Source organism: Helianthus annuus, chromosome 5 (assembly GCF_002127325.2).
Source record: "Helianthus annuus cultivar XRQ/B chromosome 5, HanXRQr2.0-SUNRISE, whole genome shotgun sequence".
Classification (NCBI taxonomy): domain Eukaryota; kingdom Viridiplantae; phylum Streptophyta; class Magnoliopsida; order Asterales; family Asteraceae; genus Helianthus; species Helianthus annuus.
The window spans coordinates 116,537,070-116,564,343 of record NC_035437.2 but is presented as its reverse complement, the minus strand read 5'-3'; the positions used below and the strand labels follow the sequence as shown (position 1 = coordinate 116,564,343).

General features: G+C 41.4%; 1 protein-coding gene across 5 annotated transcripts in view; it reads left to right on the top strand.

Annotated features, from left to right (window-relative positions):
• Positions 1 to 27,274, top strand: part of LOC110941090 (ankyrin repeat-containing protein NPR4) — a 62,337-nt gene that overhangs the window by 32,609 nt on the left and 2,454 nt on the right. The gene's annotated exons all lie outside the window — the stretch shown is intronic.

The window sequence follows — 27,274 nt, the reverse complement described above, 5'->3', positions numbered from 1 at the left end:
ACAAGGTTTGCAATTTTCCATCTTTGCACGTGCGAGAATATCTTTGACATATGAGCGTTGAGTGAGGAATAAGCCATTTGGTGTATGGGTACCTCAATGCCCAAGAAATGATGCAATCTTCCAAGGTCAGTCATAGAAAATTCTCGAGAGATAGCATTAATAAAGTACTGAAAAAGGTTATTATTTGAAGCTGTGAGTACTATGTCATCAACATATAATAAAAGATATGTCATATCAGAGCCGCGTTTGTAGACAAACAGCGAGCTGTGAGATGAGGAGGTCTTAAAACCACATTTTAGAATGTAAGTAGCAAAGCGTTGGGTAGGTTGGGCCGGTGGCAGGTGGACTGGATGAGCGGGCTGGCGTGTTTGCGTTTGGGCGGTAGAAGATGGGCTGGTTGGCGGGTGGGCTATTTGTACAGGTGTGGTTTCGGAAGCAAACTATTAGGTTGCGGAAGCAGGTTGTTGGGCAACAGGTTGGGTAAATATGATTGGAGACATGTCAGAGTCGAGAAAGGAATATGAATCCGACCGTGGCTTAAAAGATTGTGAGAACGGGAATGCGATTTCATTAAAAGTAACATGTCTAGATAAAATTATTTTACCAGTGGAGACATGTCTAGACAACGATACCCGTGGTGATCCGCCGGGTAACCTAGAAATACGCATGGAGTGGAGCGAGGTGTGAGTTTGTGTGGACGTGTGTCCGATTGGTTAGGGTAACAAGCACACTCGAACACACGTAATTGTTCATAGTCAGGGTTTTTTAAGGTAGAGGGCAGCGGTGGGAGTGCGAAGACCAATGGTTTTAGAGGGGAGAATGCTGTGAAGATAAACGGAGGTATGGAGGGTGTCGACCCGATAGTGAGGTGGTAAAGAGGCATGTGTAAGGAGGGATAACATGAGTTCGTTAAGACGTCGAATCATGCGTTCGACCAACCCGTTTTGTTGCGAGGTATAAGGGTAAGAGAAGCGGAGCTCAAATCCCTGTTTTGACGCAAAATTCTTAAATTTGGGTTTTATCGAATTCACCACCATGTCACATTGAAAATTCTTAATTTTGCGATGAAATTGAGTGAGGATAAAGTTGCAAAAATTCTTAGCTTGGTGTACGTTTCCGATTTGAATCTAAGTGGAAACACCTATGTAAAGTGAGTGTAGTCATCAATCGCAACCAAATAATATTTGTACCCATTCTTGCTTAAAACTGGCGAGGTCCACAAATCACAGTGTATAATATCAAATGGACATAAAGTGCAAGAATTTGATAAATTAAATGGCAATCGTTTGTGCTTAGCAATTTGGCACGAATTACAAGACGAAAAACGACTGAGTTTATGACAAGGGATCAACTTATTAGTACGTAAAAAATCTAGAACATGTAAACCAGGATGTCCTAGACATGGAAGCTGTGAGTGGGTACAGGTTGCTAGAGCTATTGTGCTGACTCAAAATTGTCCCACTCGGAAAATCCTTCACAAAAAACTAAACGGATCAATATCGACAGACACCCAATTATCACGAGTAAATTTTCGAACGGAACTAAGATTTTTAATGATATTGGGTGTGTGTAGAATATCTTTAAGTTGGATAGGTTTTGAGGAAGAGGGAAGGGCGGAATGACCCGATCCAATGATTGGTACTCGATGGCCATTGCCAACTAAACGTATTTAATAGAATTTTTACACGGAAAGGAAATCATACCTGCGTCCGAAGTGAGATGGTTTGAGGCTCCAGTATCCATGACCCACTCCTGAGTTTCCGGGTTCAATGCCATGGCTTGAAATGCTTCCCCGAGTTCAACAGGTTTAAGTGGGTTAATGTCAGCAAGATGCGCCCGAGCAGAAGGGAGATTGGGCTGTGAACTAGACTGTGGTTAATTGGGCTACCAAGGAGAAGCCCACCCAGGTTGGGTGGGGTAATGACACGGTGGGGGCGGGGCCCAATAAGGGCTGGCCCAGTACGGCTGCATGTTGAAGGGCTGTTGGGCTGAGTACAGCTGCTGAGGAGAAGCCCAGTTCTCGTGATTGGATCTGTTGCTGCTGTTGGATCCACGAGAGGGCTGGGAGGGCTGGTTGGGCTATTGTTGGGCCTGTGAAGGCTGGTGTTGGGCCTGGTACTGACATGGGCCATAGTTAGAGTTGTTCGGCCTGCCTCGTCCCGAAGGGTTGCGTCTGATTCCAGGCGCCCGGTGTTGACTGTCATGACAGCTGCTATCTCGGCGAGGAGGCGGTGGTGTGGATGACACTGCGGCCAAAGCCTCAGATGGAGATACATGGTTACCTTCCCGAGCAGCGTGTCGTTCGAGTTCCGATTCGAGCATGTTGCAGGCTTCTTCCCAAGATGGCAAAGAATGATTAATAATAGAGCCAATAGTGTCATATTCCATGGGTAACCCACGGACCAGTTGCAAAACCAGACTTTGCTCGTTGATGGGACAGCCGACATCATTCAACTGGGCTGCCAGATCCCGGAGTGTTTGGCAGTAGACGTCTAGAGATGGAAGAGCACTAAGTTTGAGATTGATAATTTTTTGTTGGAGTGCAGCGTATTTGGGGCCTTTGTTGTTTAGGAAGATGGCCTTAACCCGCTCCCAGGCTTCAAGAGTAGTTGACTCGGCCTCGAGGACACGAATAAGATAATCTTCTGGAAAGGTACCGTAGATCCACTGGAGTACAATAACGTCAATCTTCATCCACTGTTCGTATGCAGGGTCATCTTTAGCAGGTGGTTGTGTAGTGATGTGATTCAAAACCTCGTACCCACGCGCATGAAGTTGAAAGAGCTTCACCCACGCAGAATACGTGCAAGAACATGCACCTTTTTCTGAATGTCGGTGACCGTGTAAACGGGGTGGAGAGATGTTTGAGCAGGTTGCTTGGCGGATGATTCCAGTTTGTCACCCATGGGAACGAGACGTACTGGACAGGATCGGAAAAAAAGTGGGTCGAAACCCTAAAAGTCAGATCGAAACCTGACAGAAAAAAGACTTCAGCTGGCTTAAAGGGGTATAAAGCGGTTGCGCTCTGATACCATGAAGGTTTGAATAATCTTATGGTCTTATTAACAAACGTAATGAAGAATATATACAGTATGCATGGCCAGTAAATAGGAAGCAAGATCTCCTAAATATATGTTGAGATATATACAAATAATACAAATATCTCTTTGAGATATTATGTTCCGCTAATAATAATAACCACCAAGAAGAAGAATAAACGAGTACAAAGGATAATTCTCAACTCACGTGCTACCGATGTGAGAAACTTGGACATTATGCCTATCAATGTCCAAATAAGCATAGGAACAGTAAATCTTTTTAGTTGAAACCGAAGATGATGAACCTACACTCTTGTTGACTAGATGTGTAGACAAGGAATAGAAAACGAAAAATTGATCGTGTGATACGATCAAAATGGATAGTGTGAGACGATCAATGTTGAAGAAATGTTAGACACATGTGAAGAGGATTTCTAAATCGTGTGAGATGATTAAAACCTTGAACGATATTTATTTTATGCTCGTGTGACTCGGATCATCCAAGAGAAGTTGTGAAAGCAAAGTTGTGTGAACCAACAATTTGAATCAAAGAATAACTGTGAAAGTCGTTTATGTGAAACAAACAAAGAAGTATGAAGCTAGCTAATCATGTGAATGTTAAATGATCAAATTTAAACAATCAAGATCCGTGATAGATCAAATAGAGCCGTGTGATACGAAGTTGTGTGACCATATGGAGAAGTACTTGTGTGATTCAAGTAAATAGTTAGATCGAGGGGTGTGGGGATCGCCCCCCCCCCCCCCCGGCTTGAGTCGTCGGCCTCGTCCCACACCGCCCCCCTCCGGGTCGCCGCGACACAAACGACATCACCAGGCCGTTGGAGATGTGCTATTTGATTGGCTTGTTATCTGACTTCTCTCTGTCTCCTTTATTATATATTATTAAAGTTAATTGCCCGGATGGTCCCTGTGGTTTCACGTTTAGTCCCCACCTTTTGAAAATAGCAGGTATGCTCCCTATGGTTTGTTATTTTGTTACTCGGATAGTTCTCTGACTAGACGTCAGTTAGTTTGGAAATAGCAAGTATGCTCCCTATGGTTTGTCATTTTGTTACTCGGATAGTCCCCTGAGTAAATGTCAGGGGACTATCCGAGTAACAAAATGACAACCATAGGGAGCATACCTGCTATTTTCAAAAGGTGGGGACTAAACGTGAAAAAACATAAAACCACAGGGACCATCCGGGCAATTAACTGTATATTATTATATATATATTGGTTTTTTTATTATAAGTTGGGTAGTCCCCAAAGGGATGATCCTCCACCCAATGTGAAGTGGCGCCTACGTAGCGGATAGTCCAAAAGGGACTACCTAAACCACACCCCATGGTCCAGTGTAACACCTCGAAAAATTTCGTCCAATAATGTCTTGACACGTGTCATAAGGTTCCGTTATGTGAAAACATACTTTAGAGGGACTAAAAGTGACAAACAGTGAAAACTATGGAACGTAAGGGTCCAAAGTGTCAACAATGGATAAATAGACTCTATGATAACCCTACATAATGTTCATAACCTTTAACGGATGGTTCATGGATCATACGACGCGGAAATTGCACAAAAGTGAAGTATTTCAAACTATAGGGGCCAAAAGTGTCAACATGTTTAATTTATACCTCTGAGTGAACTTTTGGCAGACCCGAAGCTTTGTATAGCTAAATTATACTCACTAGAATATGTGGTAAAAATTTCATGAAGTTTCGTCAACATATGAGAAAGTTATGGCCAAAACCGTACTTAAAGGACTAAAAGCGTCAACGTCGAATTTCATGGCTTTTCGGTTGAGCGCAAAGTTATCCGAGGACATTACCATGTTGGTAAAAGTCCTAAGGTTCTTAAAAACCAAGTTTGGGGTTTACGGGTCGAGAAAAGTGGCCGAAACATCGCGTACAAGCTCAGGGACCATTTCTGCCAAAACTGAAGCAAGTTTGGCTGAACCAGGGTCAGGCGACCCGCCTGGTAAAGCCCAAGCGGGCCGCGTGGGGCTGCCAGCGACAGGAAGTTCGGATTTGGGTCGAATTGGGTCCGATTTTGAGTGGAATCCAGTTGTTCTTGCCTCCAAATGCTCCAATTAGAAGCCATGCATGGCTATGACTACAGTAAACCTCAAATTACAGCTTTAAATCCGAATTCATCTCATTCTTGAGCATTTACAAATTGTGAACAAGAACTCTCAAGACTTGCAAAGGTTCTCAAGACTTCCTGGAGCTAATCTGATCATCAAGGCCGATTTCTAGTGTTCACTAATCACCTATAGGACCTTTGTAAGCTTTCAATTCGTTCTTTAATCCGTTCTTGTTGTGATTATTGCTAAAAGTCAAACTGGGTGTTCATAAGCTTTGACTTTCTGATTAAACGGATTTCTTTCAGTCATTTCTCGAATTGAAACTTGTTATAGATTGGTATTTATGTGGGAAACAAACCCTCTAAAGGGTACTCTCTGATTCCCACTACATGCATGCTAAATGTCGAGTCAAACCTATTTCTAAAAAGTCAATAGAAGCGATTTTTGTGAAAAATGACATGAATAATGATATAGATGACATGCAATCTGATTGATCATCATAAATAACTTGTAATACATATAAGAATGTGTTTTAACATCATCAACTCGACAATCTATAGTATAGACACGAATCGGAACCGAAAGTCTTATAAAACGATTATTTCGTAGGCTATCGATTCGGATTCGTACATGCATGTTCGAGATCTGTATTGGAAAATATTTTTGACTATTTTTATTTTAGTTAAACTTTCTGGAAATTTTATGTCATAAGTCTATGTTTAGCTGATTCGAATGCATGTTTCCGATTTATACATAAAGTTGACTATTTTGCCCTTTTTGATTTAAATCGGGATTTTTGGAAAAGTGAAAGGATAGAAATCTTTATTTCTAATATATAAACTTGCACCGAAAATTTCGGATCAGTTGGTGGTCCAGATTGTGAGTTATGGCCATTAGCGTAAAACTATATTATAAATTTACATAAACGGTCCTTTTCGCATAGAACCCGTTTCTGGCCACGTTTTGGTACAAAACTTTTTACCAACTGATGTATTATAATATTCTGGGAATTTTGATGATTTTTAATTAATTTTTGGCTGAACGGATCCTAGACCGCCTAGTCATTTCGGCTTATGACGGTTTTGACCGTTTTAGCCATAAAATGAGTTGTACACATCCTTTTGACCCGAAACCTTTTTCTACTGATTTTATATGATGAATAAATTATTTTAAGTATTCTGGAAATATAAAAATCTCAGATTTAATTTGAAAGCCCGAAAACGCCCTTAAATCGCATATTTAGCGTTTTAAGCGCATAGTAAGCGTTATACTTGTTTTTAACATATAAGACCTATACCTACTGATGTGTTTAGCTTATTTTCATATAAAAACAGTAAGTATAAGTATATGAACTCAGATTTCCAGTTTTGGCATTTTTAGCCCTTGTGAAATTACTAAATTGCCCCTACGGTGCATAGTTTGGTTTTAAATGATAAATTTAATATATGGGTCATACCCTACTGATATAATATGTTATATTAAGTATATTTACTGTATGAACCAGACCCGAAACTCAGATTTCTAATTTTACCCTTTTATTATCTTTTAAATGACCAAAATGCCCTTCTAAGGCATAAATTGGGTTTAAAAATTATTCCGGGCAATATAGAACATAACTTACTGATATAATATCATATTTTAAGCATATTACATCAGGGAACTTGCATTTGAATCATTGGCCTACCCGTATCGCCCTTTTCGCGATCGGTTCGGTTTACGTAACTAGTTTGCGTGGGTCGACCGAAACGGGTCAAACGATATCATTTTTATTTCAAAATCCAGAATGTATTTAGTATACCCATATTATACAAGTATTCAAACTTGTCGGGTCTAAATCACATTCTATCCGGTCTTTCGCTTAATCGTGCGTAAACCGTATCATTCTTAAAACTAACCGGTCAAAGCTTAGGCTTAAATAAAAGGCCGTTAGGAATCTAATAAGTTAACTATAAACCTTTGTTCCAGATTAGGAGGCCCAGTAAAAGCTACCAACACTTATCATTTGTGACTTATACTTGCTCAGGTAAATACATTTTGACTTATTTTCCCTATACGGGCTTGGGGTACGGTATTTAAAATACCGCTTGATCGGGCGCACAAGTCCTGCGCCTTATAGGTGTACAGTCTTGAATAGCTTGTGCGACTTCGTTTAAACAGTTTTGTCTTACTTAAAGGCTTTGGGGGGTTATTGACCGTGTCCCGGATATCCTTGGCATTATCTTACGAGATGGCCACGACCAGAGCACGGGGTGTAGGCGTACACCCGACGTGTATAACGCATTAATGTGGTGTGTCATTTAATCTCTAGCCCGGACAGCAGATCCCGGGCCACCAGAGATATAAGTGCATGTAAATCGTTCACAAGTTTATATTATATAATTATCCCAAGTTAATAAAAATATTTATGCCTTGTGCATTCAAATCAATTTTCAATCATTTTCAAAATGAGTCAGTCGATTTGTATTTACCAGTGTAAACTGACGTATTTTTCCCAAAAGGTTAAGTGCAGGTACTATACGGAAATAGGCTGGTTGTTTCCTAAGAGCGTCCACTATAGTCTCGCAAGCTCGGACGACAATATATCTGTTGAACTATTTTATCTTAATTTATTTGATCCGCCTGTGGATCCATTTCAACTACGGTGATATTTATTATTACACTTTATTTAAAAGTTGAAATGTTTCTATTCTGCTTCCGCTGTGCATTATTATATTGTGTTGATTGTCTATGACGATGCCAACTACGTCACTGTACCCCACACCGGGCACACCGGTGACACGTGGAAATCGGGGTGTGACAGGTTGGTATCAGAGCCAACGCTGAGTGAATTAAACACTATCCTAATGTGTTTAATCTCAGTTACACAATTGCACATTCCTCGATTTTCGAGTCTAGACAAAGAACTTAGGAAATGTTCAACATTTCGTTTATTTTATTTTAATCTCATTATTTACATTGTCTTATATATTTTGTTGTGCAACTTGTTTGACTTTTGACAGGATCACTATGCCGCCCCGTATGAGAGGTCGAGGAGGATTTGCTACGTCTCACGACCATGAGGCAGGGCCCTCACATAGGCGAGCTCCATCCGCCACGCACAACACAGCCGCCAACGACCTTTGGAGGTCTTTCGCCGAGCCTGCTAGACACTCGGTATCCGCCAGCACTTCACCGTCTTTACCCCACTCGTTTGGGCCCCACTCGGAGAATGGGCCCCATGGTTCGCATGGATCCTACATACCTTTGCATCAGTCACCGCACCAGCATCCAGCACCAGTCTACCAGGGTTTATATAACCCTGATGCTTTTGTGGATGAGCCAGTGGGTCTTAACCCACTTGGACCGGAGGACCACTTTTCTGGTGGTCACGAGATGGACGTCGACGAGGATACGGACCCCTCGCTACCACCATCAGGTACGCCTAACCATCCGATTGAGATATCGGATGGGTCGCCATTTAGGGGATCACCCTACAATGGTGGGGACAGCTTTCAGGAGAGATTTAAGCAGCATGATTGGTATTACACCCCCAGCCACAACTCTCCGATGCTCCAGTCTCACCAGGTTTCGCCGGTGCACTCGCAGCACCACTCGCAGCAGCTTCAGCAGCAGCCGCCTCTACCGCAGGACCTATCTGAGGCCCTATGGCGTGACGTGATCACTCCGTCACCACCGCCGCCACCAGTTTTACCTCCTCCGCCTCAGAGGCCAAGGAGGAATGCGCGCATGTCTACGCGCGGAGGTATTCGCATAGGCACCCCTCCACATGTTGGTAGCAGCCGCTACACGTCTCTTCCCGGGGAGTCCGAGACGGGGGAGTCTCAGCATCCCGTATCGGAGGTCACTTCAGTACCGATCCCGCCTCTGCCGCCGCAGAACTATGGAGAGCCGATTCCGGCTTATGCCAGTGCAGCTCAGTTTAACCCGTTCGAGCACGTTTTCCCTCAGGGTTATGATTACACAGGAGACCCTTATTGGCAAGCTGTGAACTACAGCTCACTCCCACCTAGTGGCCCATTGGGAGACACTTGGGCTGCTGGGCAGTCTACTTTTGGTTACCTTCCGGGTTACCAGCAGCCACCGCAGCCACAGCCTTACCAGCCGCCGCAGCCGCAGCAGTACCAGCCACCGCCACCGGCGCCTATGATGTCGCCGCCGCAGGTTCAGGAAATCCTGCATGGGATTGATAGCATGCGACGTGAGTTTCAACACGAGATGCGAGCTGATCGCCGTCGCACCAGTGGCATGTTCAAGAAGGTATTTGACCTGCTCAAGGGTAAGAGCAAGAGGGATCATTGAATCCTTCGATTTTTGTCTCATTTACTCATGTCCCTGCGTGGACATCTATCCTTGTACTCTACCCCTGTGTGGGTATATCTATCTTATTCTACCCCTGCGTGGGTATGCTGTTCTATTGACCCCTGCGTGGGTTTGCTTTATTTTATTTTGTTATTGTTGTTATTTGTTTAGCCCCTGCGCGGGCATGTTATTCATGTTATTCATGTTATTCATGTTATTTCAAAGTCCCGTTTAGGGCAAATATGTACTGGTACTTTATTTTGAAATTTGAAATGGTTAATTTGAATTTCTCATTGTATTTATATGCATGAATAATATTAAAATAATGGAAAATATCAATTTTTATTTGATTTGCCATTTTATAAGAATCTTAGTAAGGTATAACCTAGCTTGAATGCCTTATTAACAGGCCTGGCCATGATGGTAAAACCTGGTTGAAAGGATTCAACTCCCTGTTAACATCTGAAAACATGTTAACATTCCTGGCTAAGCGTGATCGGTAGAATCACACAAGCCACCCTTTTTAATAAATTATCTACAGATTATATCTGTATACAAGTCTATTAATGACTTGATACCTACGGGTTATGACTATGTCATATAGTGGCAGTTGTGGTCTATGACTCCCTGCCTAGTAAAGAAATATCTACAGATTATATCTGTACACAAGTCTGTTTATGACTTGATACCTACGGGTTATAACTATATTATATAATGACAGTTGTGGTTTATGACTCTCTGTCTAATAAAGGATTATTTGTTTAATTATACAATTTATAATCCTATAAAAATCTAAATTTATAATTTAGTAATTGTCCATGTGACTAGGCCTATGGTGCCAATATATATATTTTCATTCCTTGATTGCTAATAAGAGCCTGAATGAAATTTATTAAATTAACTGCTAAGGTTCTTGATACCATGGTTAATAAATCGTCTAGAACGATAATACTGTTAGGTCTAAACTAGACCTTGTCCTTTATTGTAGCTTAAAGCTACAATGGCCAAATCGGAGGAGACCAACAGTCATTCTGGGGAACACTCAGATAATGCAAAGATTCACGTTACCGGTGCAGAGTTGCAAGCACTGATAGATAACGCTGTTGCCAAAGCTATGGATAGGCAATTCAGGGAATCTAGTGGTACTCGGAGTAGGACCCGAACAGAAACGCACGCAAAGCCCAAGACTCATTCTGAGGCTCATAGTAAGCCTCCTTCTAAAAAGAGTGAGCCGAAGAAAGCTGAGGATGAAAATCACTCCTCCAACCACAGCAGCGTCCCAAAGCAGGAGATTAAGCTGAAACATGACACGTACAGCAGGTCCTGTACGTACAAGTATTTTGTATCTTGCAAGCCCAGAGATTTCACCGGGGAAAAGGGAGCCGTCGATTGTATGACGTGGATTGATGAGATGGATACTGTGGTTGATATCAGCGGGTGTGCTGATAGGGACGTCGTGATATACGTGTCCCAGTCATTCAAGGGAGATGCGTTAGCATGGTGGAAGTCACTCCTACAAGCTGCCGGTAAGGCCACACTGTACGGTTTGTCATGGGAACAGTTTGTGGCCCTGATTAAAGAGAACTTCTGTCCGCAGCACGAGGTCGAGCGAATCGAATCGGATTTTGTATCCTTAGTTATGAAGAACCTCGATTGTCAAGCGTATCTTACTACGTTCAACACGTTGTCTCGTTTAGTGCCTTACTTGGTGACCCCGGAGCCGCGTAGGATTGCTCGATTTATTGGGGGTCTGGCACCGGAGATAAAAGCTAGTGTCAAAGCTTCAAGACCTACTACATTTAGGTCAGTAGCTGACCTATCCCTCTCCCTCACTCAGGATGTGGTAAGATTGAGAGCTATGAAGAGCTCTGAGGAGAACAAACGGAAACGTGAGGATGACACCTCACGAAGATCTGAAAAGCGACATAGAGGGAACAACGACCACAGGAAAGGGTCGGGGTCTAGGAAAAGTGATCATCAGTCGGGTGAGAAACCCAGATGCAAGGTTTGTAGGAGACACCACTTTGGGAGGTGTCGGTTAGAAACGAAATCCCAGTCTTCGGAGAAACGATGTGGAATCTGCAAGTCCACAGACCATAAAGCTGTGGATTGCAAGAAAATGAAGGATGCGACTTGTTTCGGTTGCAACGAGAAAGGGCACATTCGGCCCAACTGCCCAAAGAACGCGAAGAAAGCAGATGATGGGAAGAAGACTAATGCGAGAGTCTTCAGAATGGACGCTAAGGAAGCAGTCCTTGACGACAACGTCATTACCGGTACGTTTCTTGTAAATGATGTTTTTGCTAGAGTCTTGTTTGATTCAGGAGCTGATAAGTCGTTTGTAGATGATAAGTTTTGTAAACTGTTGAACCTTCCTGTTAAAACCTTAAGTGTGAAATATGAGGTGGAATTAGCCGATGGAACCATAGAAACCGCCTCAACTGTTCTAGATGGATGTGTTATATCCATTAGGAATCATTCTTTCCCGTTATCCTTGCTTCCCTTTAAGCTAGCTGGATTCGACATAGTGATAGGCATGGATTGGTTGTCGAGTAACCAAGCCCAGATTCTGTGCAACAGAAAGCAAGTAGTAGTGAGGACTCCGTCTGGTGAGTCACTTACTATTCAAGGAGATACTCAGCATGGATTGCCGGAGCAAGTGTCCATGCTCAAGGCATCCAGATGCATGCAGAAAGGCTGCGTCATTTATATGGCACAAGTTACCATTGATGAGCCGAAGCCGAAGATTGAAGATATTCCTGTTATTTCGGAATATCCTGAGGTTTTCCCTGAAGAGCTACCTGGTTTGCCACCGGATAGGCAAGTAGAGTTTCGGATAGATATCATACCAGGTGCAGCACCTGTAGCAAGAGCACCATACAGATTGGCACCAACGGAGATGAAGGAGTTGAGGACGCAATTGGATGATCTATTAGCTAAAGGTTTTATTAGACCTAGCTCGTCTCCTTGGGGAGCGCCAATCTTGTTCGTTAAGAAGAAGGACGGATCGATGCGCCTGTGCATCGATTACCGTGAGCTTAATAAGGTCACTATCAAGAATCGGTATCCGTTACCCAGGATCGACGATCTATTCGATCAACTGCAAGGAGCAAGCTACTTCTCAAAGATTGACCTCAGGTCAGGTTATCATCAGTTGAAAGTCAAGGATGAAGACGTACACAAGACCGCGTTTAGGACTCGTTATGGACATTACGAGTTCCTAGTGATGCCGTTTGGGCTCACTAACGCACCAGCCGCGTTCATGGATCTCATGAATCGCGTCTGCAAACCTTATTTAGATAAGTTCGTCATCGTCTTCATTGATGACATTCTTATCTACTCGAAGAGCCAAGCTGATCATGAGAAACACCTTCGTTGTATTCTCAAACTTCTGCATCAAGAGAAGCTTTATGCCAAATTCTCGAAGTGTGAATTTTGGCTTCGTGAAGTCCAGTTCCTTGGACATGTAGTAAGCGAGCGTGGTATCCAAGTAGATCCCGCTAAAGTAGAAGCAGTCATGAATTGGCAGGAGCCGAAGACTCCTACCGAGATTCGCAGTTTCCTCGGTTTGGCAGGATACTATAGGCGATTTATCGAGAACTTCTCAAGGATTGCTGCGCCCCTAACCTCATTGACCCGTAAGAAGATTAAGTTTGATTGGGGCCCTAAGCAGCAGGAATCCTTTGACATTCTGAAGCAGAAGCTGAGCAATGCGCCAGTGTTGACATTGCCTGATGGAATAGAGGAATTTGTGGTGTATTGTGACGCATCACATACGGGCATGGGTTGCGTACTCATGCAGAAAGGCAAAGTCATTGCCTACGCTTCTCGACAGCTCAAAGTGCACGAGAAGAACTACACCACCCACGATTTGGAATTGGGTGCAGTTGTATTTGCATTGAAGCTATGGAGACATTACTTGTATGGAACCAAGTGTATCATTTATTCGGATCACAAGAGTCTTCAGCATCTGTTCAATCAGAAGGAATTGAACATGCGTCAAAGGCGATGGATGGAAACTCTCAATGACTATGACTGTGAGATCAGATACCATCCAGGCAAGGCAAATGTGGTTGCCGACGCCTTAAGCAGAAAGGAAAGGGTTAAACCGATCAGAATCAATGCCAAGTGATGCGTGTTAGTGTATATATGTTTTTAGATATATATTTAAGCCCTTTTTACACTTTTAGCCAAGTTTTAAATTTATAAAACACGATATTTACTAACACTAAGCACACATATGGGCAAGTGCACCCATCGTGGACGTAGTATAGTGTTGGTAAGATACCGAGGTCGTCCAAGGACACGAGAGCTTTTAATACCGGTTTATCCTCAACGTCTAATCAAATCAAAAAGTTAGAAAAATGTTTTAAACTAAGAAAAATAAAAACTAACTAAATGCTGAAAAATAAAAATAAAATAAAAACAGATAGACAAGATGAATCACTTGGATCCGACACGTGTATTAGTATAACCTTTGATTATTTTCGCACTTTTGCACTTGTTTAAGAGATTATCTTAGTTATTGTAGTAGGCCCCTTTTTCGAAGACGACGTTACCCTCAACCCAGTAGTTTGAGTCAGCAAGGATACAATCCTAAAGGGTCGGATTATTGAAAGATAATGAATTAAGTTATTAATGCAAATTATGGTAGGCCCCGCTTTCGGCGGTGACGTTACCCTCGGCTAAGTAGTCTGAGTCAGCAGGGATACAGTCCTAAATAGCCGGGTTATAGTATTAATAGTAGTTAGCTTATGAGGGGGTCAAAGAGTTTGGATCCCCGCCATCCAATACCTATGGGCATTGAAGGAGATCCTACTAAATTTGACCCAGGTCCCAAGCAGGACCTCTAAACGCTGAACAAGGGCAAGACCTTTACCAAACCGTTCCCTTAACCCCCGACCAGGTAGCCAACATACCTCCATATAGACCGTGGAGATATGAATGGTGAAAATCTTTTATTTTATATAGACAGTAAAATAATGCCAAGACACCACGGACAAACGATAAGGAAAGATCACCTTCAACATAAGTAACTAGTTATTAAAGTCATTAATACAAAACCAAATAAAAAGTGCAAAAGATTAAAAATAAAAAGTATTATACTAAACACTTGTCTTCACCAAGTGATGTAAGAGACTTAGGCAAACATGGCCTTGATTGTCAAGAACTCTTACGATCAATCTTGGATCCCGAGACGACTCACACACTCTATGATGGACAATGGATGATGGTGGTGGATGATGGTATTATGGTGGTGATGGGTGGTGGATGAAGTGTGAGAGAGGTGGTGTGCCAAGGGATGAGAGAGAATGAAACCAAGCTCCTCTATTTATAGGCTGAACAGAACGCTGGACACGGCCCCGTGTCCGCTGGACACGGCCCCGTGCCCGTCTGACATTCTCTCTCTTCATTAATTGTAATTGCGAATTACAATTAATGCGCCTGCTGTACTTTCAACACGCCCCCGTGTCCGCTGGGCACGGCCCCGTGGTGAGCAATGGAAGCTTCTACTGGTTTGTCTTTTCTGCTGCTTCCTGGGCACGCCCCCGTGTTCACTGGACACGGGGCGTGTTCAGACTTCTGTTCTCTTCTCTTTGTCTTGGGAGGTGCCGTTGAGGGTCCGGGCAGTTTACTTTTGTCCCTTTTCTTGTATTTATGGTAGAATTAGTGGTCTTTTTGCTTCTTTTGTGATTTTGAGCTCATTTCATCCTGAAAATACAAAAGGAAGACAAAAACACTCTTTTTCCAACATTAGTACTTAAAAAGGGTTAGTTTTATGCCTTAATTGATGTGTTTTATATGTTGCATTTTACACACATCAAATACCCCCACACTTGAACTTTTGCTTGTCCTCAAGCAAAACTCTTTTAATGTGGCTTACACTCCCAAATGGAATAGGTAGAAGAGAAGTTTTTAACTTGTCCTAGAGTGTCGGGAATCCAAGGTTTGTATAGGTTCTATTTTTATTTTATTTACAATCTTATTCGTCGTGGCTTACTTTGAACTTTTCATAAGATAAACTACTTATTTGGGCATAGCATGCCTTATTAAAATTCCATTTATATACAAGTTCACATACCTCACGGGAGATCACTCAATCACTCGGCCGAAGGTGTATATTTAAGTGAATCGCTCGAGAGCGGCACGGATTTACATTCTCCATATGCTTGCCAAGCGATCAATCCTCCTCCTTTTTAACTTTTTACCTTTGTAAATATCAAGAGGTCTTTTGGGGTGAAGGCTTGGGTTTAAAGGTGGGTGGTTGGTTAGTGGTTAGTAAAAAGGGCGAAAATCGTAACAAGTGTCGGTTTTCGTGAAATACCTTATTTTTGGTGACATTTATTTTTTGAAGTATTTCTCCAAACAAGCTTTTTGTAGCTTATGTTTGTTTTTGACTTCATTCATTTTTTTTTTTTTTTTTTTTTTTTTTTTGTCACGTAAAGGGTATGTTTATGAAAAACCGAGTTTGTTACTAAAATAAAGGTGAAAAAAAAATAAAAAAGGTTTTTGGTGGGTAAAAAAAATTTGTTTTGGGGGTAATGAAATGAAAGGTTTAGGCTCAAAGGGGTTTTCTAGGGGGGTTTTGGGTAGGTAAAATAATGGTTTTGAAAGAAAATAGTTAGTCCTAATGCCTCCATCATTTACTTACTTGGGTTTAAGTTGGTAAGGACCGGGAATGTATCGTCGTGGCAAGTTCTAGATTTGTAAAGACCGAGCGGCTATTCACACAAGAAACGAAAAATGAGCATTTAATCTAAATATGTGTATTTTTATGCTCAATAAAGGCTCAAAACTCACTTTTTGTGGGAATGGGTTTTTAATGTGACCAAGCATATATAATCGAATTTTAGCTAGACTTGTTATACCGGTTCATAATTTTCTTATGTTAGTTCTTTTTATCACGACGCTATCGGTTGTAAGTTTGTAAAAATATAACCCTTTTATAACTTGTTATTCCCAACTTAAACTAAGACAAGTAAATAATAAAAAAAATGAAAAAGTTTTTGAAAAAAATTGGGGTGTTTAGCGGTTCCAATAGAGTTTTGTGTAAGGCTTGTTTTAGGATTTTGCAAAATTCCAAGGTTTTAGCATCCCCCCCACACTTAATTTACACATTGTCCTCAATGTGTCCAAAAATAAAGTTTTTGGTTGATTAGAATATGTAAAAGTGTGTTTAAAAACAAAGATTTGTGTTACTGGCGCTCTGGACACGGCCCCGTGTTGACCGGGCACGGCCCCGTGGTCAAGTGCCAGTAACAAAAATTATAAAAGTGAAACAGAAGCCTGGACACGGGGGCGTGTTCGCTGAACACGGCCCGTGTCCAGTTACCTGAACTGGGTGATTTCCTGCAGGGGGCTCAGCACGGGGCCGTGTTGGTTGGGCACGGCCCGTGTGGAGCCTTCTGTTATGGAGATTTTTGTCGGTTTGTTCTGTTCTTCTGCATGGTTCCATTTTTTCTCGTTCCCTTTTTCATCCATTACCACCACGAGCCCATAAATCATAAAAACCATCATAACATTGCTAATAGAGAGATTACATAAATATAGCTAATTAACTAAGGGGTACATAAGGTTATCATAAAGGTCCTACTTATTTATGAAAATTTCGGGAATAGCTTCCCGATGTAGAAACATTCTTCAGCCCATGGCTCCTAGGTTCTCGCTCAAAGCCATTCTTCTATCTCCCTTGGGAGGTAGAAGGTAGCCTCATTATCGTCGGTATCTTGAGGAGGAGCGCTTACCGGGATCCCTTGCACTACCCTTGGTTGCGGTACTTGGTGCAAGGCGTGCCATTCTGCTGGGATGATAACTTCGGGGACCACATTCCACGCCCTGTGTGTAATCACCGGAACCAAAGGCGGGGAAGCAAGAAGGTTTAACCTTTGGTGCAGAAGGTTCACTTCTTGCAGGCAGCCCTCCAAACCTATCGTCAGATGATTAACGCGGTCCACTAAAGCTTCTTCTACACTTGTCAATTCGTCCACGGCTTCCCTTAAAGCGTAAACGTAGTTTACTAGGGAATCCTCTGCGGTGGACGATCTCCTTCCATTTCGGTTATTCCTTGAAGATGCTCCGCTGTTTCGGCTGGCCATTTTCTGCGAAATAAGCCGAGGATAACTAAATTTTTGCAAAACAGTACCTCGAACACGGCCCCGTGCTCAGTGAGCACGGCCCCGTGTTCAACTGTCTGCAGGAATTTTTGTCTAATGGTTCTAGGTTTTTAAATTATTTCTATATACTTTCGTCGTGTTATGAGCTTAGATAATTTAAAAACAAAGTTATAGAACTAACTTTAGACAAGAATCCATAGCGAAAATTCCTACAAACCTTGCATAGAAGGTTGGAATCATGGGTTTCCAAGCTTCCATGGAGGTAGGGTTTGAAAAATTTTTGGAAGAAGAGGAAATGAGCAAAAGTGGAAAAGACAAGATGGTCCTTAGGAACCTTCTTTTGGTACTTACCTAGGATGGTATATGTGAAGATTCCAGGGATCTCTGCTTTGTGGAGTGGTCAAAAATGAGCAGGATTCAGGCTGCATTTAAAGAAAACGACAGCACACTGAACACGGCCCCGTGTCCGCCGGACACGGCCCCGTGTGCAGAAAAAATCCTGACACATTTTGTCCGTATTCTGACAGAATCAGCAGAAAATCTTCTGAGCGAACACGGGGTCGTGGTGACCGGACACGGCCCCGTGTCGGAGGGCTGTCTTATGGAGTTTTGTCTTTTCTAAGGAGCTAACTTGTATCGGGTGGCTCCTGACTTGTTGGAACAACCCCAAAGTGCCTAAGATACCTTAATTGTCCTATACTAAGGCGAGAACGCAAGAGGTTGTCGGTGAGGGTAATTCCTATTTTCATTCTAGGTGGACAAGTCCAACCCTTTCCCGGGCTCTCGTTAAAGAAGGTGTATGCCGAATCGCTCAGGTCTATGTATGCACCGAACGAGGTCGATGGGGAGTCCTTCACGGCACAATCGGCACAGGGACGACTATCGTCCACGTCTTGTCTAGGAAGAAAGGTATTTTCGGGAGCAACGAGGTTGTCAGAATGCGGTTCCAACATTTCCTCATGGTCATCATCTTGGGATGGATCTAAGAAATCCTTCCTAAGTTCTTTTGACCAATTTAGAAGTAGTTCTTCTAGTTGAAATAGCTCGTCAAGGAGCATATCTCCTAGAATATCCGGTTGGGCGCATTCGAGGGAGAAATAGTGTTTATTTTTACTTTCGCCCCTCTTAAGGCTACAAGGAATTGGTGGGTCTATATAGTGTGGCCTATAAGTGAGGAAGAAACATTTTAATTCCTCGTGTTCGCCCCCACATAATTGACACCACAAACCATAAGAGTGCCGAAAGTAAAAAGAATCACTATTACTCATGTTTGTATCAGAAGTTACCAACCGCCGGGATCAAACGGTTCTGTTTTCAGTAACTGAATCTTGGGCACGGGGGCGTGTTGAGTGGACACGGCCCCGTGTTCAGCCTACTGTCTGATATAAAACAGGATTGCCAGTTCCAATGATTGGGCACGGGGGCGTGTTCAGCGGGCACGGCCCCGTGCTGAGCTCTGCAGAAGCTGAAAAATCTAAAAAAAAATCCTAAAAATTAAAGAAAAATAAAAAGATGATTAGGCCGTTGATTCCTAACTTTCTTAAAATCCTTGTGTCCCCGGCAACGGCGCCAAAAACTTGATGCGTGTTAGTGTATATATGTTTTTAGATATATATTTAAGCCCTTTTTACACTTTTAGCCAAGTTTTAAATTTATAAAACACGATATTTACTAACACTAAGCACACATATGGGCAAGTGCACCCATCGTGGACGTAGTATAGTGTTGGTAAGATACCGAGGTCGTCCAAGGACACGAGAGCTTTTAATACCGGTTTATCCTCAACGTCTAATCAAATCAAAAAGTTAGAAAAATGTTTTAAACTAAGAAAAATAAAAACTAACTGAATGCTGAAAAATAAAAATAAAATAAAAACAGATAGACAAGATGAATCACTTGGATCCGACACGTGTATTAGTATAACCTTTGATTATTTTCGCACTTTTGCACTTGTTTAAGAGATTATCTTAGTTATTGTAGTAGGCCCCTTTTTCGAAGGCGACGTTACCCTCAACCCAGTAGTTTGAGTCAGCAAGGATACAATCCTAAAGGGTCGGATTATTGAAAGATAATGAATTAAGTTATTAATGCAAATTATGGTAGGCCCCGCTTTCGGCGGTGACGTTACCCTCGGCTAAGTAGTCTGAGTCAGCAGGGATACAGTCCTAAATAGCCGGGTTATAGTATTAATAGTAGTTAGCTTATGAGGGGGTCAAAGAGTTTGGATCCCCGCCATCCAATACCTATGGGCATTGAAGGAGATCCTACTAAATTTGACCCAGGTCCCAAGCAGGACCTCTAAACGCTGAACAAGGGCAAGACCTTTACCAAACCGTTCCCTTAACCCCCGACCAGGTAGCCAACATACCTCCATATAGACCGTGGAGATATGAATGGTGAAAATCTTTTATTTTATATAGACAGTAAAATAATGCCAAGACACCACGGACAAACGATAAGGAAAGATCACCTTCAACATAAGTAACTAGTTATTAAAGTCATTAATACAAAACCAAATAAAAAGTGCAAAAGATTAAAAATAAAAAGTATTATACTAAACACTTGTCTTCACCAAGTGATGTAAGAGACTTAGGCAAACATGGCCTTGATTGTCAAGAACTCTTACGATCAATCTTGGATCCCGAGACGACTCACACACTCTATGATGGACAATGGATGATGGTGGTGGATGATGGTATTATGGTGGTGATGGGTGGTGGATGAAGTGTGAGAGAGGTGGTGTGCCAAGGGATGAGAGAGAATGAAACCAAGCTCCTCTATTTATAGGCTGAACAGAACGCTGGACACGGCCCCGTGTCCGCTGGACACGGCCCCGTGCCCGTCTGACATTCTCTCTCTTCATTAATTGTAATTGCGAATTACAATTAATGCGCCTGCTGTACTTTCAACACGCCCCCGTGTCCGCTGGGCACGGCCCCGTGGTGAGCAATGGAAGCTTCTACTGGTTTGTCTTTTCTGCTGCTTCCTGGGCACGCCCCCGTGTTCACTGGACACGGGGCGTGTTCAGACTTCTGTTCTCTTCTCTTTGTCTTGGGAGGTGCCGTTGAGGGTCCGGGCAGTTTACTTTTGTCCCTTTTCTTGTATTTATGGTAGAATTAGTGGTCTTTTTGCTTCTTTTGTGATTTTGAGCTCATTTCATCCTGAAAATACAAAAGGAAGACAAAAACACTCTTTTTCCAACATTAGTACTTAAAAAGGGTTAGTTTTATGCCTTAATTGATGTGTTTTATATGTTGCATTTTACACACATCACCAAGCGCATTGAAATAAGAAATAACTTGAATGAAAGGGTGTTAGCTGCACAGAAGGAAGCTGTGCTGGAAGCTAACTATCCTGCAGAAAAGTTGGGAGTAACTGAGGAGCAGTTATCCCACGACAAAGATGGAATGCTACGACTAAACGGACGAATATGGGTTCCAGTTTATGGAGGACTTCGGGATGTTATCCTCCAGGAAGCCCACAGCTCTAAATATTCCGTTCATCCTGGAGCTGATAAGATGTACCAGGATTTGAAATCAAACTACTGGTGGATTGGTTTGAAAAAGTCCGTGGCCGAGTATGTGGCCAAATGTTTGACTTGTGCGCAGGTCAAGGCTGAGCATCAGAAGCCGTCAGGTTTGCTTCAGCAACCTGAAATTCCCAAATGGAAATGGGAAATGGTGACAATGGATTTTATCACCAAGTTGCCGAAGACGAAAAAGGGAAATGATACCATATGGGTCATAGTAGACAGACTGACTAAGTCAGCTCATTTTCTACCCATCAAAGAGACGTATAGCTCAGATATGTTAGCTCAATTATACGTCGATAAGATAGTAGCGCTACATGGTATACCTATATCTATTATCTCTGATAGAGATACTAGATATACGTCGCATTTTTGGAAAAGTTTCCAACAATCGTTGGGCACTCGTTTGAATTTTAGTACAGCTTATCATCCTCAGACTGACGGTCAGAGTGAGCGTACTATTCAGACTTTGGAAGACATGCTTCGTGCATGTGCGATCGACTTGGGTGGTAGCTGGGATAAGAACCTACCACTGATTGAATTCTCCTACAACAATAGCTACCATTCCAGCATAAAGGCTGCGCCTTTTGAGGCCCTATACGGTAGAAAGTGTAGATCGCCCATTTGTTGGGCGGAAGTTGGAGATGTCCAGTTGTCTGGACCAGATCTCGTCTTTGAGACGACAGATAAGATCGTTCAGATCCGTGATCGTTTGAAAGCTGCCAGGGACAGGCAGAAAAGTTATGCGGATCCTAAGCGCAAGGATTTTCACTTCGATGTGGGTGAAAAAGTGTTGCTTAAGGTATCACCTTGGAAAGGTGTAATGAGATTTGGAAAGAAAGGCAAGCTAAGCCCGAGATATATAGGACCTTTCGAGATTATCGAACGTGTCGGGTCAGTCGCTTACAAGTTAAACTTGCCTGAAGAGCTTAGTGCTATTCATAATGTGTTCCATATCTGTAATTTGAAGAAGTGTTTCGCTGACGATTCACTGGTTATACCGCATACAGATATACACATAGATGAAAGTCTAAAATTTGTGGAAAAACCTTTGTCGATTGAGGATCGACAGGTAAAGAAGCTTCGAAGGAAGCACGTGCCTATTGTTAAGGTCAAGTGGGATGCCCGTAGAGGTCCCGAATACACGTGGGAAGTGGAATCCACGATGAAAGAAAAATATCCCCATTTGTTTGAATAAATATCGGGGTCGAGATTTCTTTTAAGGGGGTGAGGATGTAACACCTCGAAAAATTTCGTCCAATAATGTCTTGACACGTGTCATAAGGTTCCGTTATGTGAAAACATACTTTAGAGGGACTAAAAGTGACAAACAGTGAAAACTATGGAACGTAAGGGTCCAAAGTGTCAACAATGGATAAATAGACTCTATGATAACCCTACATAATGTTCATAACCTTTAACGGATGGTTCATGGATCATACGACGCGGAAATTGCACAAAAGTGAAGTATTTCAAACTATAGGGGCCAAAAGTGTCAACATGTTTAATTTATACCTCTGAGTGAACTTTTGGCAGACCCGAAGCTTTGTATAGCTAAATTATACTCACTAGAATATGTGGTAAAAATTTCATGAAGTTTCGTCAACATATGAGAAAGTTATGGCCAAAACCGTACTTAAAGGACTAAAAGCGTCAACGTCGAATTTCATGGCTTTTCGGTTGAGCGCAAAGTTATCCGAGGACATTACCATGTTGGTAAAAGTCCTAAGGTTCTTAAAAACCAAGTTTGGGGTTTACGGGTCGAGAAAAGTGGCCGAAACATCGCGTACAAGCTCAGGGACCATTTCTGCCAAAACTGAAGCAAGTTTGGCTGAACCAGGGTCAGGCGACCCGCCTGGTAAAGCCCAAGCGGGCCGCGTGGGGCTGCCAGCAACAGGAAGTTCGGATTTGGGTCGAATTGGGTCCGATTTTGAGTGGAATCCAGTTGTTCTTGCCTCCAAATGCTCCAATTAGAAGCCATGCATGGCTATGACTACAGTAAACCTCAAATTACAGCTTTAAATCCGAATTCATCTCATTCTTGAGCATTTACAAATTGTGAACAAGAACTCTCAAGACTTGCAAAGGTTCTCAAGACTTCCTGGAGCTAATCTGATCATCAAGGCCGATTTCTAGTGTTCACTAATCACCTATAGGACCTTTGTAAGCTTTCAATTCGTTCTTTAATCCGTTCTTGTTGTGATTATTGCTAAAAGTCAAACTGGGTGTTCATAAGCTTTGACTTTCTGATTAAACGGATTTCTTTCAGTCATTTCTCGAATTGAAACTTGTTATAGATTGGTATTTATGTGGGAAACAAACCCTCTAAAGGGTACTCTCTGATTCCCACTACATGCATGCTAAATGTCGAGTCAAACCTATTTCTAAAAAGTCAACAGAAGCGATTTTTGTGAAAAATGACATGAATAATGATATAGATGACATGCAATCTGATTGATCATCATAAATAACTTGTAATACATATAAGAATGTGTTTTAACATCATCAACTCGACAATCTATAGTATAGACACGAATCGGAACCGAAAGTCTAATAAAACGATTATTTCGTAGGCTATCGATTCGGATTCGTACATGCATGTTCGAGATCTGTATTGGAAAGTATTTTTGACTATTTTTATTTTAGTTAAACTTTCTGGAAATTTTATGTCATAAGTCTATGTTTAGCCGATTCGAATGCATGTTTCCGATTTATACATAAAGTTGACTATTTTGCCCTTTTTGATTTAAATCGGGATTTTTGGAAAAGTGAAAGGATAGAAATCTTTATTTCTAATATATAAACTTGCACCGAAAATTTCGGATCAGTTGGTGGTCCAGATTGTGAGTTATGGCCATTAGCGTAAAACTATATTATAAATTTACATAAACGGTCCTTTTCGCATAGAACCCGTTTCTGGCCACGTTTTGGTACAAAACTTTTTACCAACTGATGTATTATAATATTCTGGGAATTTTGATGATTTTTAATTAATTTTTGGCTGAACGGATCCTAGACCGCCTAGTCATTTCGGCTTATGACGGTTTTGACCGTTTTAGCCATAAAATGAGTTGTACACATCCTTTTGACCCGAAACCTTTTTCTACTGATTTTATATGATGAATAAATTATTTTAAGTATTCTGGAAATATAAAAATCTCAGATTTAATTTGAAAGCCCGAAAACGCCCTTAAATCGCATATTTAGCGTTTTAAGCGCATAGTAAGCGTTATACTTGTTTTAAACATATAAGACCTATACCTACTGATGTGTTTAGCTTATTTTCATATAAAAACAGTAAGTATAAGTATATGAACTCAGATTTCCAGTTTTGGCATTTTTAGCCCTTGTGAAATTACTAAATTGCCCCTACGGTGCATAGTTTGGTTTTAAATGATAAATTTAATATATGGGTCATACCCTACTGATATAATATGTTATATTAAGTATATTTACTGTATGAACCAGACCCGAAACTCAGATTTCTAATTTTACCCTTTTATTATCTTTTAAATGACCAAAATGCCCTTCTAAGGCATAAATTGGGTTTAAAAATTATTCCGGGCAATATAGAACATAACTTACTGATATAATATCATATTTTAAGCATATTACATTAGGGAACTTGCATTTGAATCATTGGCCTACCCGTATCGCCCTTTTCGCGATCGGTTCGGTTTACGTAACTAGTTTGCGTGGGTCGACCGAAACGGGTCAAACGATATCATTTTTATTTCAAAATCCAGAATGTATTTAGTATACCCAAATTATACAAGTATTCAAACTTGTCGGGTCTAAATCACATTCTATCCGGTCTTTCGCTTAATCGTGCGTAAACCGTATCATTCTTAAAACTAACCGGTCAAAGCTTAGGCTTAAATAAAAGGCCGTTAGGAATCTAATAGGTTAACTATAAACCTTTGTTCCAGATTAGGAGGCCCAGTAAAAGCTACCAACACTTATCATTTGTGACTTATACTTGCTCAGGTAAATACATTTTGACTTATTTTCCCTATACGGGCTTGGGGTACGGTATTTAAAATACCGCTTGATCGGGCGCACAAGTCCTGCGCCTTATAGGTGTACAGTCTTGAATAGCTTGTGCGACTTCGTTTAAACAGTTTTGTCTTACTTAAAGGCTTTGGGGGGTTATTGACCGTGTCCCGGATATCCTTGGCATTATCTTACGAGATGGCCACGACCAGAGCACGGGGTGTAGGCGTACACCCGACGTGTATAACGCATTAATGTGGTGTGTCATTTAATCTCTAGCCCGGACAGCAGATCCCGGGCCACCAGAGATATAAGTGCATGTAAATCGTTCACAAGTTTATATTATATAATTATCCCAAGTTAATAAAAATATTTATGCCTTGTGCATTCAAATCAATTTTCAATCATTTTCAAAATGAGTCAGTCGATTTGTATTTACCAGTGTAAACTGACGTATTTTTCCCAAAAGGTTAAGTGCAGGTACTATACGGAAATAGGCTGGTTGTTTCCTAAGAGCGTCCACTATAGTCTCGCAAGCTCGGACGACAATATATCTGTTGAACTATTTTATCTTAATTTATTTGATCCGCCTGTGGATCCATTTCAACTACGGTGATATTTATTATTACACTTTATTTAAAAGTTGAAATGTTTCTATTCTGCTTCCGCTGTGCATTATTATATTGTGTTGATTGTCTATGACGATGCCAACTACGTCACTGTACCCCACACCGGGCCCACCGGTGACACGTGGAAATCGGGGTGTGACATCCAGGGCCGTCTCCGAAAATGCTAAAAAGATTTTGGGCCCCGAGCGAGATTAAAAAAACCGGGCCTGACCTAACCTTTTGCAATAAATAAGGAAATAGCGAGAAACAAAGTAAGCCCACTGAACAGAAAAAACGCCTAGCACGTACACTCGAACCCAACACCTGAACTTTAGAAGGGGAGTCGGCAACCGGTTCAACTATGGTTGGTGCCGACATAGCCTTTAATTCACACTTATCTGCTTTACAAATACGATCTTGTTTGAACTTGTACAATTCTTTATTTGATCTAAAATATAATTATTAATTAAAAGCAATGATAAACAAAAAATAAGAAAACAAAAACATTGATACATGAGTTGTTATAGTTAATTCCTAATTAGAAAGGCATAAGTGCAGTATAATTTGTTACAATTAATTCCTAATACACCAAGTTCATTAAATACACCAAGTTCATTGGAACTTCCATGAACAAACTAGACATTAATCTTAAAATAAATATACAAAAGGGACTCGAACCGGCCACCATCTGGTTGGAAACAAGGGACCTTTCCACTAGGCTCTAATTATTTTTTGAAAGTGGCTTCATCTATAATTATATTTATGGGTTTCCTCCAGATCTTTTATATTTATGCTTCTAAAAAACGTACGGGCCCTTCTACATTTTTGGCCCTGAGCCGTCGCCCACGCCGCACATGCTTATGGCCGGCCCTGCCATGGTCTTAAGGAAGGCTGTGAAGGCAAAATGAAAGACTTGAGTGATTCAGTTTTATGCAACCCTGTGTGATTCAGGAACAATCAGCAAGTTGTGTGAGACAACTAAAGAAAGTAGAAGGCAAGAGAAGTTTGTGTGATACAGACCCAACTACAATCAGAAGAAGCCAAGGAAGCTTTGAAGGATAAATCAAAATTAGGGGGGAGAATGTTAGAAATAATTATTGATTTATCCAAACTTAACCTAAGTTAGGTTAGTAATTTAGTTATTTTTTGTATAAACGTAAGTTTAGGCGGTTATCCTTGCCTTGTTCCCAGGCACCGCATACGATAAATACCTGTAATCACAATCATTTGAACTTAATGAAAGTAGAAGGCAAGAGAAGTTTGTGTGATACAGACCCAACTACAATCAGAAGAAGCCAAGGAAGCTTTGAAGGATAAATCAAAATTAGGGGGGAGAATGTTAGAAATAATTATTGATTTATCCAAACTTAACCTTAGTTAGGTTAGTAATTTAGTTGTTTTTTGTATAAACGTAAGTTTAGGCGGTTATCCTTGCCTTGTTCCCAGGCACCGCATACGATAAATACCTGTAATCACAATCATTTGAACTTAATGAAAACTTTATATTTTTTTCTGAACTCTCTCCCTCCAAAAAGAAAGTAAAAGTAAGAAAGGAAATGACAAGAAAGGAAAAAAAAGATGTCTTCCCCCCGTTTCCTTCCAAATTG